At 40.8% G+C, this 16720-nt stretch overlaps 1 long non-coding RNA gene across 1 annotated transcript; it reads right to left on the minus strand.

Annotated features, from left to right (window-relative positions):
* Nucleotides 1-12038: 12038 nt before the first annotated feature.
* LOC138981826 (uncharacterized) lies at nt 12039-15756 on the minus strand. The gene is made up of 3 exons (XR_011460720.1): nt 15385-15756; nt 14093-14274; nt 12039-13662 (listed from the first exon to the last, which is right to left on the minus strand). It is a non-coding gene; the product is annotated as an uncharacterized lncRNA (long non-coding RNA).
* Between the last annotated feature and the right edge of the window lie 964 nt (nt 15757-16720).

Here is a 16720-nt window from a genome sequence, read left to right on the forward strand (position 1 = left end):
CATTTTGTCTGTCTGTCTGATCTATCTCTTTCTGTATCTCTGTCTCTGTCTCTCTCTTTCTCTCTCTTTTCTCACTCTCTCTCCATCTCTGTGTGTCTGTCTCGTCTCTCTCTCTCTCTCCTCACACACACTCTATGTCTGTCTGTCTGTCTGTCTGTCTGTCTGATCTATCTCTTTTTGTATCTCTGTCTCTGTCTTTCTCTGTCTGTCTGTTTGTCCGTCTGTCCGTCTGTCTGTCTCTCTGCTGTCTGTCTGTCTGTCTGTCTGTCTGTATCTCTCTCTCTCTCTCTCTCTCTCTCTCTCTCTCTCTCTCTCTCTCACTGTTGTGGGTCTACAGACTCAGTTAAATAATTTACGCAGGGCAGTGTCCTCTCTTCATTTAAAGGTAAACATGAGTAAAAGTAACATTATTGTGTTTAGGAAAGGTGGATATCTGAGTGCAAGGGAAAGATGGACATATGGGGTTGATATTTTACCTGTTGTAAACGTGTATAAGTATTTAGGAATATTGTTTTCAACTCGACTCAGTTTCACTGCTGCCTGTAGCGATCTCTCAAGCCGGGCCAAAAATGCTCTGATGTGTATTATACAAAGATTATCTGTGCTTAATAATAATAGTTTGAATGTTTTTTTGAAGTTGTTTGATTCCCAAGTACAACCAATAGTACAGTATGGTGCTGAGATATGGGGACTGGATAAAGCTGCTCTGCAGTGTGAAAAAGTCCATTTATTTGCATTGAAGAAGTTCTTAGGAGTTCGTATGCGAACACCTAATGACCTAGTATATGGCGAGACAAACAGATATCCGATATATTTGAATTCTATTTTAAGATGCGTTAGCTACTGGATGAAATTGTTAAAGATGGAGGCGCACAGACTTCCTCGTAAATCATATGATATGTTGTATAAAATGGATGAGAGTGGTAAAAAGAACTGGGCCTCAAGTGTCCGTTGTAAATTGTATGAGTACGGTTTTGGTTTTGTGTGGTTAAATCAGGGCGTTGTTAATGAAAAAGAATGTTTGCGTGTTTTTAGGGAAAGGTTGGTAGATTGCAGATGGCAAGAGTGGGATTATCATATACAAAATAGTGATAGATTTGCTGTTTATCGGACATTTTGTACTGTACATGACATTAAACCCTACCTTTTGTTGAATGTGGATAGACATCTAAAGTTTATTATGACTAGGTTTCGATTCGGTATTTCAGAAATAAATGTGCATGCTAACCGATATAAACAGCATAATGCCGATCAGTTGATGTGTCCCCTTTGTAAAGTAAAGCAAGAAGATGAAGTCCATTTTGTTTTGTGTTGTCCATACTTAAACAGATTAAGAGAAAAATTTATCCCATTTAAATATTATAAAAACCCAAGCACTTTTAGACTCAGCTTGCTCCTGGCTTCACCTCAAGAAACTGTTGTTAGAAATGTATCCCTGTATTTGTATAAAGCCTTTAAATTAAGAGATGTTGTAACCTCTTAGTTAAATACCGTGTAATGTATGCTTTAATCTGTAGTGTTGTGCGATTATTATGTTGTACCTTTTTTGCATCTGATGAGTTAAATTATTTGCAACGTTAACACTCCTTCATAAGGAGCTATGGCCTATTGAATAAATTATCTGCGTCTGCGTCTCTCTCTCTCTCTCTCTCTCTCTCTCTCTCTCTCTCTCTCTCTTATCAAGGTGAAAATCTGACAGCTCTGAGCAACCGACTGCATTCAATCAGCCGTATGTATGCCGACAGGTGCAGCGCTTGGTACAAAGAACAATGCCTGTCAGGCTTGCTTCGATTTTCTTTGTTTTGTTTTGTCTTTTGTTTTTGTTTTCCCTTTTTTTGTGCACTTAGAAGGAGACAAGAGGCAGAAATATACTGGTGTTTTTTGTGTGGTTTGTTTCGAAACAAAGAGAGTGAAATGTCTTTTGCTGTTTACCATATCCTCACTTACACACACCCCCTTTCAACACAAAGGCTTTTGGGGGTTTAAATCACTGTTGGTGCAGACAGTAATACTGTAGAGACAATCCTTTCATAACGTCCTGCCTTGAGCCACCTAAGGGCTGTTATCTACCGTGTAATCTGAACTTACCTGGCGGCATTTCACAAACTCTCTGATTTCACAACTCTGTTTTGTCCAATGTTTGACGAAAGTAATGTTATTTTTATATTTTTCTGTGATCGAGGTTATGGTACGTACTCCGATGGAAGTCTTGCCCGGACACTTTTCCTTTCAACAAGCCAGTGTTCTTTTATTTCATTGTATCCACAATCAACCCCTGCAGCCCTGTAAACTTACAGTATATAAGGAATAAGGTTGGTGAACTCCCAGTAAACAAGCCACAAGGCTGGCCATAACTCCCGATGTTTTGCAAACAAGAGGTTAAGACATAAGACATAAGACATAAGATCATTTATTGTCCATACAATTAATTACAATAGATGGATAAGCGTGGTTCATCTGCTCTTAAAACAACCAAAACAACATATGACAACAACCTTAAAAAACAAAAATAAGAACAATAAAACATACGAAGTAAGAACACCCAAAGTACTCCAGACAGGCACGTCCGCCACATCCATACTGGACACCGCACACACACACACACACACACACACACACACACACACACACACACACACACACACTCAAACAAGCACAAACACACACACACACACACCCACTCGCACGCACACTCTCGCGCACATGAGTTGTTGGTAAGAGATAGTAACCAATGCATCTATCACAATCCTAAAACGTAATACGTATAGATAACAAGAAATTCCTACGAGGTAGGAAAAACACCCCCGTCAAAGGGAAATAACCTTCTCAGTTGGTGGCAGTGACTGAGTGAGAATGGTTATTTCCCTTTGACCATGAAGATGTCCCTCTATAAGTCCTTGTATAATTTTAATCCACCAATAACTCCCTAACCGTGTGTTTGACTGGTCCCAATTTTTGTAAGGACCGTCTCAGGAATGTATAGAACCTGTTCACCAAGTTTGGTGACGATCGGTCCGTTCATTCTTGAGATCTATATGCGAACACAAACAAACAAACAAACAAACAAACAAACACATCGAGCGAAACCTATACACACCCCTATACCGGGGGTGTAATAATACAAACTTTTGGCCATAAATATAAACAGTACATGCGGCATCACAGACGGTTTCAAATTATTGTGATTACATACACACAACACACACACACACACACACACACACACACACACACACACACACACACACACACACACACACACACACACACACACACACACACACACACACACACACACACACACACACACACACACACACACACACGTAATATGCAGGAATGTGGTAAAAGATACAAACCAATACATTGCACTCTATTTTATCACGGCATCGCAGATGATCAAGAGTAACCTATCCACACACACACACACACACACACACACAAACACATGGTGATGTTCAGAGCTAACAAGTATAACTAAAGAGCTGCCGGCACTACAGTCGCTGGTTGTATAGCCGGACAGCGGAGGGCAGGAATGACTGCGTGAACCGGTTGGTCCTGGCTTTGAAACTTCGCAGTCTCTGTGATGAGTCCCTTGTTGTCATGTGAGCAGCCAGCTCGGCATGCAGGGGGTGCGTGGGGTCACTCAGAATCGACTTGACTCTCTTCACTGTCTTTTTCTCGTAGATGACTTGAAGGTCAGTGACTTTATTGCATGCGGTCTTGGTCAGTTTGACAAGGCGGTCACGGTCCATGCTGCGGAGATTCATGTAGAAACACATACTGTTGTATGTGAGAACGCTCTCCACTGTGGCCTTGCAGAGGTTATTATGTTGAACTAGTACTTTAGCATTTTAATTTCAGGGACGTTTTTTTCTACAGCAATATACACCTCTGAATTTGCTGTACTTGCTCTTGTAAGTAAAACAAAAAAAAATCTTTTTTTATTACAATTCAAGTTACGGAATGAACTATAAAGAAACGTTTCATTCACGTAGGGTTTAGAAGGAAACGTCTGCGCAACCAGAAAGGGAGACAACTATGTCGATTTTACTTAATCGTTTTCTGCAAAGGGAGACACCCGTGGCAGCATGTACCTCGCTCAAATGACCAAATTAATTCGTAATGCTTAAGTTGGGGCTCAATCCGTCAAATAATTTCACAACAGTTATTCTGTGCTTTGGTATTAGTGACTTGTTTCAAAAACAGGTCAACAAATGCTTCTGGATTGTGAGCTAAAGTTCAACATTACCCGCTAAGCTACCATCGCCCAAAATACTTGTATTCTACGATCTGTGGTTCGTTGCCGTTAAGTTGGCGTCACACAGGCGATTCAATCGTGAGATTTGATCCTGAGATCTGATCGGGAGCCGATCGCCGATCAACTATGCCATTGACCCGTCACACGATGAACGATTGACGAACGATTGACGAACGATAACACCACGCGAACGGAGCGGAAGTGACGCATCACAGTGAACACGGCAAATGCGCTGCGCGAGAGCAGACGCTGTTGAAAAAGCGGGTTCTGCTAATGTTCGAACATGTGCGGACAAACACTCAAGTCCTTTATGGCAAAAAAAGTAGGACTTTTAATATCAATGTTACTACTGTTCGAACATAGCTCTACCCTTTCTGAAAAATACCTTTCAGCATTATGCCTTTGCGAGAAAGTAAGTTTCCAGACACTGTGACAGTTCTGCTGTACACGCCTAAAACGTCACCTTTATATATGAGTAAAAAACTGTTCTTCCAAAAAGTTTTGAATCGACGAAGAGACGCTGTCCGCTACTGTCCGTCATTTTTTCAAGTCACGGCGTGAAGGCCGCAACGGCGTGTTCTGATTGGCTCTGAGCTACGACTGCCCTACGACAGTCTCGCGGGGATAGAACAAGTTATATCACCCAAAGCTACGAGGGAATCTCATGCGACAGACTCGCAGCTTTGTCGTAGCTCTATTCTACGACTCAGTCGGCCGTCTGACTGTGCAAATCTTAGGAAAATCGCAGCGTGTGACTGCTCCGTAACACAGTTAACCGTCATACTTTCGGGGACACAGTCGCATTTTTATTGGCACGCGTCATTCAATTGCTGTATGAAAACAAAACCTGTTCTAAGTCTAAGTTTGTTTGAAAAGGTTGAATGAAACGTGTTGACACGTAACAAGTTAAAGGAGTTGATCTGCTACAGTATTTAATGTGTTGCTTTCAGCCCCCTGCAATCAAGTTAACTGAATGGCGTGTCAGGGGCCTGATACTACACAGAGGGATGCGTTGCTTTCAACCAGTTCAACCAGTTCAAGACTCAACTTGACCAAATATATTCAAGGCTACGCTAGCTTGGAATATCTTTGACTTGACTGCGTGACGTATTTGGGGCCATACTGTCCTCTCTACCGAAGAATGAACCTGGAGGCAAACAACCCTCGAGTCTGATTAATTAACCTATCCCTTTCAGATTGACAGTGGCAGTTCTGATGACGGCAATAACCCAGACCAATTCCATGTAAGCTCCAGGACTTAGCTGCGACTGTTGCCAATGAGCCAGTCCCGAAGTGCCTGTGAATCTCTGCGACTGAGATCTTCTTATCACCTCTCAGTCAGCAAAGCCTTGGGGGACTGGCTAGGTTTACTGCTGAAAGTGGTTGTTGGAAACCCATGGAACACATTCTTGTGTTAATCTTTCCATGCAAATTTGACATAGACTACAGCTATTTCATGAGCAAATGTCTTTTCCTTGCCTTCTTCGTGTTGTAAAATCAGGTTCGTGAAGCGGGAAAGACAGAAACACACAGACACATAACTCTTTCCCAATATCTCTCTCTCTCTCTCTCTCTCTCTCTCTCTCTCTCTCTCTCTCTCTCTCTCTCTCTCTCTCTCTCTCTCTCTCTCAGTCTCTCTCTCTCAGACTCTCTCTCTTCTCTCTGTCTTTCACACACACACACACACACACACACACACACACACACACACACACACACATACACACACACATACACACACACACACAGTCACCGTAAGACACTCACACATATATACACACACACAAATCAACAAATGACGTGATTGCGATTTCAATTTCAAGAAAAATTCATATTAACAAATAAGTTGATCAATTTTTACACTTTCTGGGCGACCTCTTCATCTACATTCATGTGATGAGTTGAAATTAAACCTTGAAACACAAGTGAGCTCCATTCTTGTTGGACTTTATTGTGTTATCCTTTCCGTCGGATCTGAAGACTGTGGAGGGCTTTTTTATTGACTGTCTCAAGTTGAGCTTCGGATTCCGAGGACTTTGTGTGAAGCATGAACTGACTGTGGACTGTGTGTGTGGTAAAGTGAGACGTTTGTGTGTGTGTGTGTGTGTGTGTGTGTGTGTGTGTGTGTGTGTGTGTGTGTGTGTGTGTGTGTGTGTGTGTTTGTGTGTGTGTGTTTTGTGTGTGTACGTGCGTGCGTGCTCGTGTGTGTGTGTGTGTGTGTGTGTGTGTGAGTACTTTTGATCAGGATTGTTTTAAATTGTCAAACTAATAAGGTAGTGTTTTCCCAGAAATGTCATTAATGCAAAAACACACTGTGTAATCACGAAGGATATATATACTTACCTGTATCATCCATGGCACTACAATTTTGATTTTTAGTATATTTTTGAAGTCTTGGGACTTTGAATATAACTGGCATGTGAAGACTTATGCAAGTTTAAAAAAAGCAGAACATGTTAGCAAACAAATCAATTTTCACAGTAATTTGAGATCTTTGGGATGAGAAATGGTGTGCAACATTGAGTTCTATATCCCCACTTTCATTTCTTACAGTTTTTACAACTAACCTCACATACCGTTTTATGAGCATTTTCCCAACCCTACTAAAACGAGGTCCAATGACCCCAACTGGCTTTTTTAGTTTTTAGTTTTTTTTTAGTTTTTTTAGAAGAGATAACAGGATTAAAAATAAAAAATAAAAAACCCAGGAAAGAACAGAAACAGATATGAGAGAAAAATCTCCTTCCTTGTGACGCTTTAAATTAAAGCCTGTGCCATCGCCGCAGGAAAGGTAACTGACTCCGTTCAGGGACGATAATACCTTCCCTCGAAGAATAATCTTTCCTAATAACTGGTCAGTGACCAATTTTATGTTTTTTCCAGTTTTAAAGCTCTCTTTTTACATTTAGTCAAGTTTTGACTAAATGTTTTAACATCGTTTGTTTCTTTAAGCCCCACGCGAGCTACGAGCTGTGTCGAATATTTATTCTGTTGTGTCCTATTTTTATGTTTCTCTCATGCTGTTATGTTATTTTGGTCTTGTTGTTGTTGTTGTTGTTGTTGTTGTGGTTGTTGTGGCGGTGGTTGTTGTTGTTGTTGTTGTTGTGGTTGTTATTGTTGTCTATTGTTGTAGTGGAGGTGGTGGTGGTGGTGGAGGTTGTTGTTGTTGTTGTTGTTGTTGTTGTTGTTGTTGTGGTTGTTATTGTTGTCTATTGTTGTAGTGGAGGTGGTGGTGGTGGTGGAGGTTGTTGTTGTTGTTGTTGTTTGCTGGATGTATCGACGAATGTTTCATTCTGCCCACATCTGAAGAAACTGACTCTGAAACACATCTATCGGAGAACGCAAATGAGTTCATCTCACGCACTTCGGTGGGAAATGAAATTTTTTTTCCCAGGGATAACTATATCTCAAGGACGTGAATCTCCTTCTGTTTCATCTCGGTCAGCCCTTTATGGCTTACAGATCGTCGTTACCCAAGTTGTGTCAGAAGACCGCAATATCGAGGTCAGTGTACTAAAATCTATCGAATCTCATGTCAAAAGTGTCTACTTATTTCTTCTTTTTTTTCTCTTTTTTTTTCTCCCTTTCTTCTCGGTTGTTACCATTCAGATCAACAGAAAAGGGATATATTGCATAGATTCTCTGCATACATCTCATCCCTGCCTATGAGTAGAGGGGTGGTTCTTGTTGTTGTTGCACCATTAACTTTCAGAGTGGAGATAGAGAGCACCAATCTGGAATAGGCACACATGCGTTTTTCGAGCACCACTGAGATCGCGTCAAGGCAACTTATTTGTTGCTTATTTATTATTTACTTATTTATTATTTACGGCAAAGATGGAAGGTTTGTGGGATTGTATACCGCCCAGCTTTTAGGAGTGCGCTGTTTTTTCCCTGTGATTTGTCTTCCAACTTTGATGATGGTCGTACAGAAGGTCAGTGAACTTTAGCATTCGTCGTGTTCAGAAGCTCGCTTGCCCAGGCCATGGGGGGCAATAAAATGCAGGCCTGTGTTTGTTCCGAGCTCGCAAATCATTCTACCATAGGCATCTCAAATCGTATCTTCAGAACATCTCCTCGTACATCTCCCTTTCAAAACCTTTTTATTTTTAAACAATCATAATCACTATAATTTTGAACATTATTTGGAACACAGTCTGCAGTTCTACCATTTAAATCTCCACATAACATAACATAAACATATCCCAGAACCAATAATAAATCTGCTATGCACTCTTCCAACATACAAACACCATTTGTAATGTCAAACCTTGCATAAAAAGGTGCATTTTCTGGAGATATGTATGCACAAACATACAGCTCATCTTTCGCAAATCCAAACGTTCTACTCATTAGGAGAGAGAGAGAGAGAGAGAGAGAGAGAGAGAGAGAGAGAGAGAGAGAGAGTGTGTGTTCATAACTTCCTACTTAAAAAAACTGACATTACGCAAGTTAATAAAGACATTGAATCGCATTTTTTTGTCGGGTGCCCCCAAGACTTGTACGCAAAGAGCGTATTGCTGTAAAACGTCGCTCCATTGCAGATTGCAGTAAACTGTGTAAGCAGCTGTTGGTTCCAGTTTAGATTGGAAGACGACAGGACAGGAGTGGTCGGAATTATCGCTGCCTGGAGTCATGTTGTCAGTCTCCTGCGATTAGACACGTGCAGCCCAAAGCTAAAGATGTTCTCAAGTATTTCAAGTGCACAAAACGTTATGTAAGCCTACATATATTAAAAAAAAGACAGACATACAGGGAGATAGAAATGGATTTGACAGATAGTGTGAGTAGAAAAAGCATTTCCATAGCTACACAACGAATACTGTGTGTGTTTGCGTGTGTGTGTTTGTGTGTGTGTGTGTGTGTGTGTGTGTGTGTGTGTGTGTGTGTGTGTGTGTGTGTGTGTTACATTTACATTGCTAAGACAGCGGAAATTACGCACACACACACACACGTGATGTCACCTACCCCCCAAACCCCCCTCCCACCCCCACCCCTTCCCCTCCGCCCTCCCCTACTGCTTGCAGCTGAAGTTCTCGCGATCGTATTTGAACTGTTTTTATTCATCTTTGTTGGTAAATATCGTAGTCTTTCCTTATTTTTTTCTCCATCGATTTCCCTTTGACTGTCATTTATTGGCACTGTTTGGGGGGTTCTTGCTCGTAATAACAGGTTTGAAAGGAACCATATCTCTTGAGGATTTGTCTCTCTTGCCTGTTTCTTGCCTTTTCTTTGCTGTTTTTGATTTTGGTGGGTTTTTCCTCACACTTCGTGCTGCTCTAATAACACGGGTCTGACAAAAATTACATGTTTGTTGACGTTTGCTTTCTGTGAACATCAAGTTGCATGTCTCTGTGTCAAACATTAAAGGCTATTATTATTTCAGAAAAGAACTCTGGGGGGATTGTCGGCGAGATTTTATTTTCTCAAAGGAAAGTGGACCCAACTGTCCAGGAACTGAACCAGGAAAGGACTCGGGTTTTTTTCCGCACACACACAGGAGTGATAAAGAAAAGGCAAAAGGCATGAAAATTGGGCCATCATTAATCGAGTGAAACGAAGAAAGCTAAAAATAAAACTCCACAAGTAAACAAGATCGACTTTTTTTTTGAGAGAGAGAGAGAGAGAGAGAGAGAGAGAGAGAGAGAGAGAGAGAGAGAGAGAGAGAGAGAGAGAGAGAGCGAGAGAGCGAGAGAAAAAGAGAAAGAGGAAGACAGAAGGAGAGAAAGAGAGAGAGGCATTCTTTTCCAGATTCGGAGGAGAGAGAGAGAGAGAGAGAGAGAGAGAGAGAGAGAGAGAGAGAGAGAGAGAGAGAGAGAGAGAGAGAGAGAGAGCGATAATGAGAAACAATAAAGAATTGGAATAAGAAGAAGAACAATAAGAAACAGACGAAGACCAACACATGCATACATTCGGAAAACTATCAAATTCACAGCCGGGTAAAAACGGTAGAAGGAAAAGTCCAAGGTTTTTAGATATCCCCAAAAACTTGAAAATCGAATGCCAAATGTTACAAACATCTCTGGAAAAATATTTTTTTAAATTGAAAAATAATTGTTGTTGTTGTAGTTTGAAGATTTAGTGTTGCGGGGCTCACCAAGACTAGTCGCCTGGGGTCAAGTAGAGGTCACGTGGTTTTCGGTGCACTGTGACGTCGGTGCACAATGACGTCACAAGTTTTTGTGTTGATTCTACCACTAGTACCAGCTTGATTTTCACACAGAAAAGTCACCACTGTATGCCCGAAAAGAATGCCTCGGTGGAGAGCAGCCGCAAACTGCAACAACTCGTCAATGTCCCCAGGCATTTCATAGCACACTTTCCCTCATAAAACTCTGAGTCTCTTGTGGAAATGGAAGAGATGTGTGCAGCACAAGCGTGCAGATTTCAAAGTGTCGGGCACTTTCTGGACACAGATTTCGCCATTTTTCTGCAGCACAAAAGTTGGCGTTTCATCCCTGAAACAAATGTTTGGCAGTGTCTTCCCTTCATAAAAGTCCGGAGAGGGCAGTATTACGACGAGCCATCGAAACTCCGAGGCGACATACGAACAGCGGATTATCTCACAAGAAGGAATGCGTTGAAGGTCAGAGTACATGCTTTTATTTTCATGCATACGTAAACATTGTTTTGCTGCGCAGCGAATACGCCACAGGCTAGATCTACAGAGTTACAACTTACAGAACGGTCTGAGCTGAGCTAAGAGTAAGAGTAAAAAGTAGTCAGGGTTGTGGACACGTAAGACAATGCGTGTGTCACGTTATCTATTCTATTCAGTCGCAAACTATCCCCTGATATCAATTCATGAAATTGGCAGCGTTTGCTGGAATCATGGTTTAATGCTATTTTTACCAGATCTAAACTTTTGGTGGATGTGCAACCGGTAAGGTAAACAGACACCTGCATGCTAGAGACAAGAAGATTACGAATTGTGCAGGGAATTAATCTTTCTGCATTGACTGAGAGACGCAAAACCAGTCTAATTGCTACAACATGGATACACATCCAGACGACTTCCAGAGGGTGTCTAAATGTTCAGTGTACTGTATAGATCAGAAGCATACTTTCGAATTGATTTATACTCACACTCATTTTCTCTCTTCTTTTACTTCCAGACCTTTCATCATCACTCACGGCCACTGGTCAGAACAGGTCACTAGACACTGACACCGTGACCATTCCAGATTTCCCGGTTCTCCGTGATCACAACGCAACTGTTGACCAGTCCTGTTCCTACCGTCCAGAATCACCACAGGAGAAAACCAACGTGCCATTCATCGTAAGATTTTTGTTTTGTTTTGAAAATTAGTGCCTTATTCTAGCTTTGCAAAAAAACGAGAAAGAGTCTTTGACAGATACCATCCAAATAATACATTATGAAAACAAGTACAAGTTCATTTCTACTCATGTTAATCGTTTATGCTTTCTGTGCTGAGCGACATATGGATTGAATTTCTTTCGTAACTCACCTCCCGTCAACCTGCAAAACTATATCTGTCGAAGTAGTTTCAAATAAAGTTAGTATGCTTCCGAATAAAGAATATAAAAAAAGGGTATTTTCTGAAATTTGTAATTGTAGACCAAAACAAAACATTCACGAGTATGTTGTTGACCTGATGGTCTTTATGGTAGACAGCAAGAGTTGCATGAAAGAGCAAGGTAATTTAAGGTGGTATAATTTTAATGGTAGGTTCCACTGTATAAAGGCGACATGGAGGGTATCTTTGACGGACTCATTCAACATTCATACCCATGCACATCACCTCAAACACATAAGCTTTGTTCTTGAGTCAAATTTATTGGCTTCATAAATATTGTGAATTTGTGTCCGTTTGCAGATTGGCTTATCTATGAATTTTTTTCGAAAATATCTTGCGATCTACGTACGCATAATGTAACACGTGAAGAAGAACATAAAAAGTTCGTCAAAAGGAATCTAATTTGCATTTCAACCCATTTGCCTTCCTTATTGTTAATTTTTTCTTCATAAAGACTACTTGAAATAAACAAAATGCTTAACCATTTCAAGGCCTCTGAGCACGTTTAAAAAAAATGCAGGTCTTTGCTCACTATATCAGATCTGCCAAGGCTCAGTTTACACAGGAAAAATCATCTGTCGACTTGAACACATACCAATAATCAACAGCCTCACTGCTTCTTGGAGCTGGATTTTGTGTGTGGAATGAATTACACATGTGGCGTTTTAGAATATAATTCATAGAAGATGTACATTCGTGCAGAAAGGCTTTAATTTAATAATTAGGTCTTCGTGATGTTCTCTTAAAATAACTAACATGTGTTCCCTTTACCGGGCCTCTGAACCAGTTTTGTGAATATGCAGGTTAAACTCGTGCTTTTTCTGTGTTATCAGTGTATTTCTCATCCAGGCATGGATGCGTCCTCTTAAATGGACAGCCCTTCCCGTGTAAACGATTGAGTTCAAAATCTCAAATCTTACCAGGCTTTTACATGGGATATGGCCATCCTTCCGTTTTGAAAAATACCAGAACTGAACACTCTGTATGGGTACTCTCTTTGGGAATGTAGAATTTTATGAATTAATTTCTTTAACGCCACACGTGTAAAACATTCCCTAAAAAATCCCGGCAGCTCCAAAAACCAGTCAGGATGTTTATTCCTGGTATATGTTCAAGTCAAGAGATGTTTTTTCTGTAAAAGTCTTCGCAGATCTGTGTAGTGAGCAATCCTGTTTTGAAAAAGGACGTCCCTTTAAGCCTGTATAGACGGTTTGATTGTTGAGATACCTGGTGGCAATGACCGCACGGGTGGCAAGAGGTAGTAATGCACAGATGACAACAAACCGACCTGCATTTAAAAAAAAAGTTAGGAGGCCTTGATAGGGGGAAACATTTTGTTAATTTTCAGAATCTTTATGAAGAAATAATGAACGAGAAGAAAGTCTGGCCTTGAAGTAAATGCAAATTAAACTATGTATACTTTTGACAAACTTTTTCTGTTCTTATTCACATGTTAAAATGTGTGCAGAGATCGTTAGTTACTTCCAAACAACCATGTTTCAGGCAAACGGACAATACTGGACACAGGCTATGCTGACCGGCTCATGGACTGACTACCTGATGCAGGAAAAAGTCTGGAACAAAATGTTGCAGAATGTGAACCATGTACCGGACCACGTGACAACCCAGTATCATCTTCAAACCATGCAGGAATCTGTTCAACACAGTCACACGATTTGTAAAAGTATATTTCAGCCTTCTGTAGCTCAGGGAGTTTGAACCCCACTCTTCATCCGTTTGGGAAAGTATTTCTGATTGTTTTGACTGCACAGGTTGGTAATGGTACTCTGATGCTTCTGCCGAGAAACCCCACTCGCTAGCGCACCAGCTGCCTGTTATGGGTAAGCGACGTGCCTGTATTTCCTGCAAAGCAAGACAGAATAAAACAGCAGCTTAGTTTGAGCTTTTAAGACATTCGTACCAGAGAAAACGTGTACGTGTTTGTTTGGAGAGGATGGATAGAATCATAAGACACGCTGTGTCTATGTGACGTAGAGCAGGTTTTCACATTCATGCTAAAGCACTGTGTGATCGCTATTTTTTGGGGCATATATCTTACCTTGATTTCAGATAGACTGGGAACCGAAATGAGGATGTTTACATGAATAAACTATGCTGATATGTATGTGTTTAGAAATAAAGAATAGTTTTAATGATATATGATGGTGTTTTTTTTTAACCCAATGTGATATTTTTGTATTTGAAAACAAATTGTACACTCTGTTGTCAATTTTACTTTCAGATAAATAAATCTATCATAATGGAAATCATCTGTTTGTGTTGTGTTACTTACCCATTTTGATCAATGTTGAGTCGTCCATATTCCTGTGTGTACGCATAGTATGCAGTTTGAAGGTAGTAGATGTCCGAGCAAACATAGGAGGATGTGCTGTTAGGCTGTCTATCTCCTCATCCAGGTTTTCCAGATACATTGTATTTGAATTTCGTTCCCTCTTGGAGTTTCTGCACTGACACCTGATAAGCAAAATACACGTATCACTCTGTGATCATGGCAACATGTATCATCTGTATGCCCCGTTCAAAAATTACCTTGAGATTCTAAGGTATACACAGAAATTGCACTGGATCACAAAAACAACACGAACAGTGGTACAGTTTAAAAATTCATGCAATGAGAGTCAATAACCCGATTTAACCCCAGGTAGATTCAGGGTCCCACTGACTGAATCTCATATGGTTGCTTTTCGGCACACACCACACATTTTTAATGGGACTGTGAGGTTTTGTTAATACAGTAAAATAATATAGTAGCAACGTACTGTCTGTTCGTGACGTTTGAGAATACCGATCTATGCACTAACGCATTGTCTTTTTGTAGTGTGACTGTCCGACATTGCGTACTCCTAAAAATCAATGATCAAAAGGTTTGAACTGCTGTAATCGTGTTTCAGCATATGTCTGACAGTGCTTATTTGCTTCCAAAACGGCTTGCGATATCACTCGCCATCAGCGTTTCGCCACTGCTCAGAAAATCTTATGATTTCAGATCTAGTTTGAGATCGGAAATCACGTGTGCTCGTTTAAAAAACTAAATTCATGTATTACTTCCCTTTGACCGTTTCGCAAGAAAAATGTCAGGATCACTATTAGTATTAGCACATGAAAGCAGCCCACCGCCATTTCAAAAAAGTTTCACTGTTTAGTGGTGTCGATGTCATGTAGTGTCTTACTGTCGCAAATAAAAATACCAGGATAATTGCAGTTTTGTCCGCAAGAAACAGACTTTGCGCAATGTTAACTTGCTGTCTACATGTTTTGTTGTGTGACTGAAAAAGTACTCAGAATTCCAAGCGAAAATAAGGATAGTCGCGTGTGAACATCACTGTGGAAACATTTATTCTAAACTGGGCAGTTCAAGGACGAAATCCTTGATTAAAGATAGGAAAATAAACAACACCAGATGCCTGAAATAATAGCATAAATCAATGATCTTTACATGCTTACAGATCTGTGGAAGCACATCAACTGATCTGTGAAAAACACACCTGACTTCGATCTAGCATGCAAGAGGTAGCGACTACGGACTAGTAGTGTGTCAACATCACAACAAAGAGAATCACATACCATTTCGTATTGCCGCTTATGCTGGCTCTGTTTCAAGCAGTTCCTTGTGGCCTCGCCAGCATTTTGACGACGAAGAGGCTCAAACGGGCACGCTAAAACCTCAGGCTGGCTGAAAACCGGTCCGTATTCCACTTGTCTTCCTCACTGCTTGAGCCGGCCATGTTTGTTGTTCAAGGCTCGTGACGTAGCACACGTATGTGCACAAGGTCATGAGCCAAGACTGCGCGCGCGATGGAACGATTCAGAACAACCAAAAAACGAGTCAAAGTATACTTTTTGGATTTCTGTGTTCATTTTTACACACGCATTTGTGGTTGATGAATTAAGAGGGTCAACATATCAAAAGTGACCCTAAACCTTGGACTTTTCCTTTAAACTGACACATTTTTAGACGGTCATTTTTTCCCGTTGTCACAAAGGAGTTGTGAGATATGATAAAACTAACTTAACTTCGCACAGCCTGTCTTTAACTTTAACTACTTGGAAAAGTATACTTCGCGAAGCTGGCCGCACGAATAGTGTCAGGCTTTTACACACAGTACAAATACCCTTCCATTTGAACGCTCACCGAACGGGAACATCCTAGGTGCCCTACGTAAAGAGCGAGCAATTTTCAAAGAATTAATTTTGCGGATTGTCTGATGACAAAATCGGACCATGGTGCGTTTTGGGGCTAGACCTAACTTTTAAAATCTAAATAATAAATTGACAGCTTGTTACACAAACATTCTTAAATCATAAAAGAATTCTTTTTTCATCAAGACAAGATCAGTACGATTCGAAGTTTTGAAAGTTTGAAAAAAGAAAAGCCCGGAAGCAGAGTCACGCAAGGTCGTGGTTCTCGTAGCAGACGACGGTTTATGCCTATCGCCAGTTCCTCTGAACAGTCAAAAGCCATCGCTGGAGTTCTTGTCGAACCACAGCCGTTTGTTTCGTGCATAGTCAGAGGTACATAATAACGTGCTATTGCAGATAAGCTCACAGCGAATTACAAACTGACGACTACATTGTGAAAAAGGGAAACTGGATCACACGGGTTCACGATGGCTCAGGGGTAAGATAAACCACGCAAATATAGATTCTTTGAAAATTGATCGCTCTTCCTCCCCCGCCCCCCATTACGCCCCCCTTTTTAATATCGTATAAAAAATCATGTCCCATTATAGGTCCCTAGTTACCTGGGAGGACGTTAAGCCCCATACTCTCTCTCTCTCGCTCGCTCTTCACGGAGGGCACCTAGGATGTTCTCAAGCGGTGAGTGTTTAAATGAAAGGGTGTTTGTACTGTGTGTAAAAGCCTGACAGTATCTGTGATGGTTTACGGGAGACTTACTTTG

This window comes from Littorina saxatilis, linkage group LG12, assembly GCF_037325665.1.
Source record: "Littorina saxatilis isolate snail1 linkage group LG12, US_GU_Lsax_2.0, whole genome shotgun sequence".
Taxonomy (NCBI): domain Eukaryota; kingdom Metazoa; phylum Mollusca; class Gastropoda; order Littorinimorpha; family Littorinidae; genus Littorina; species Littorina saxatilis.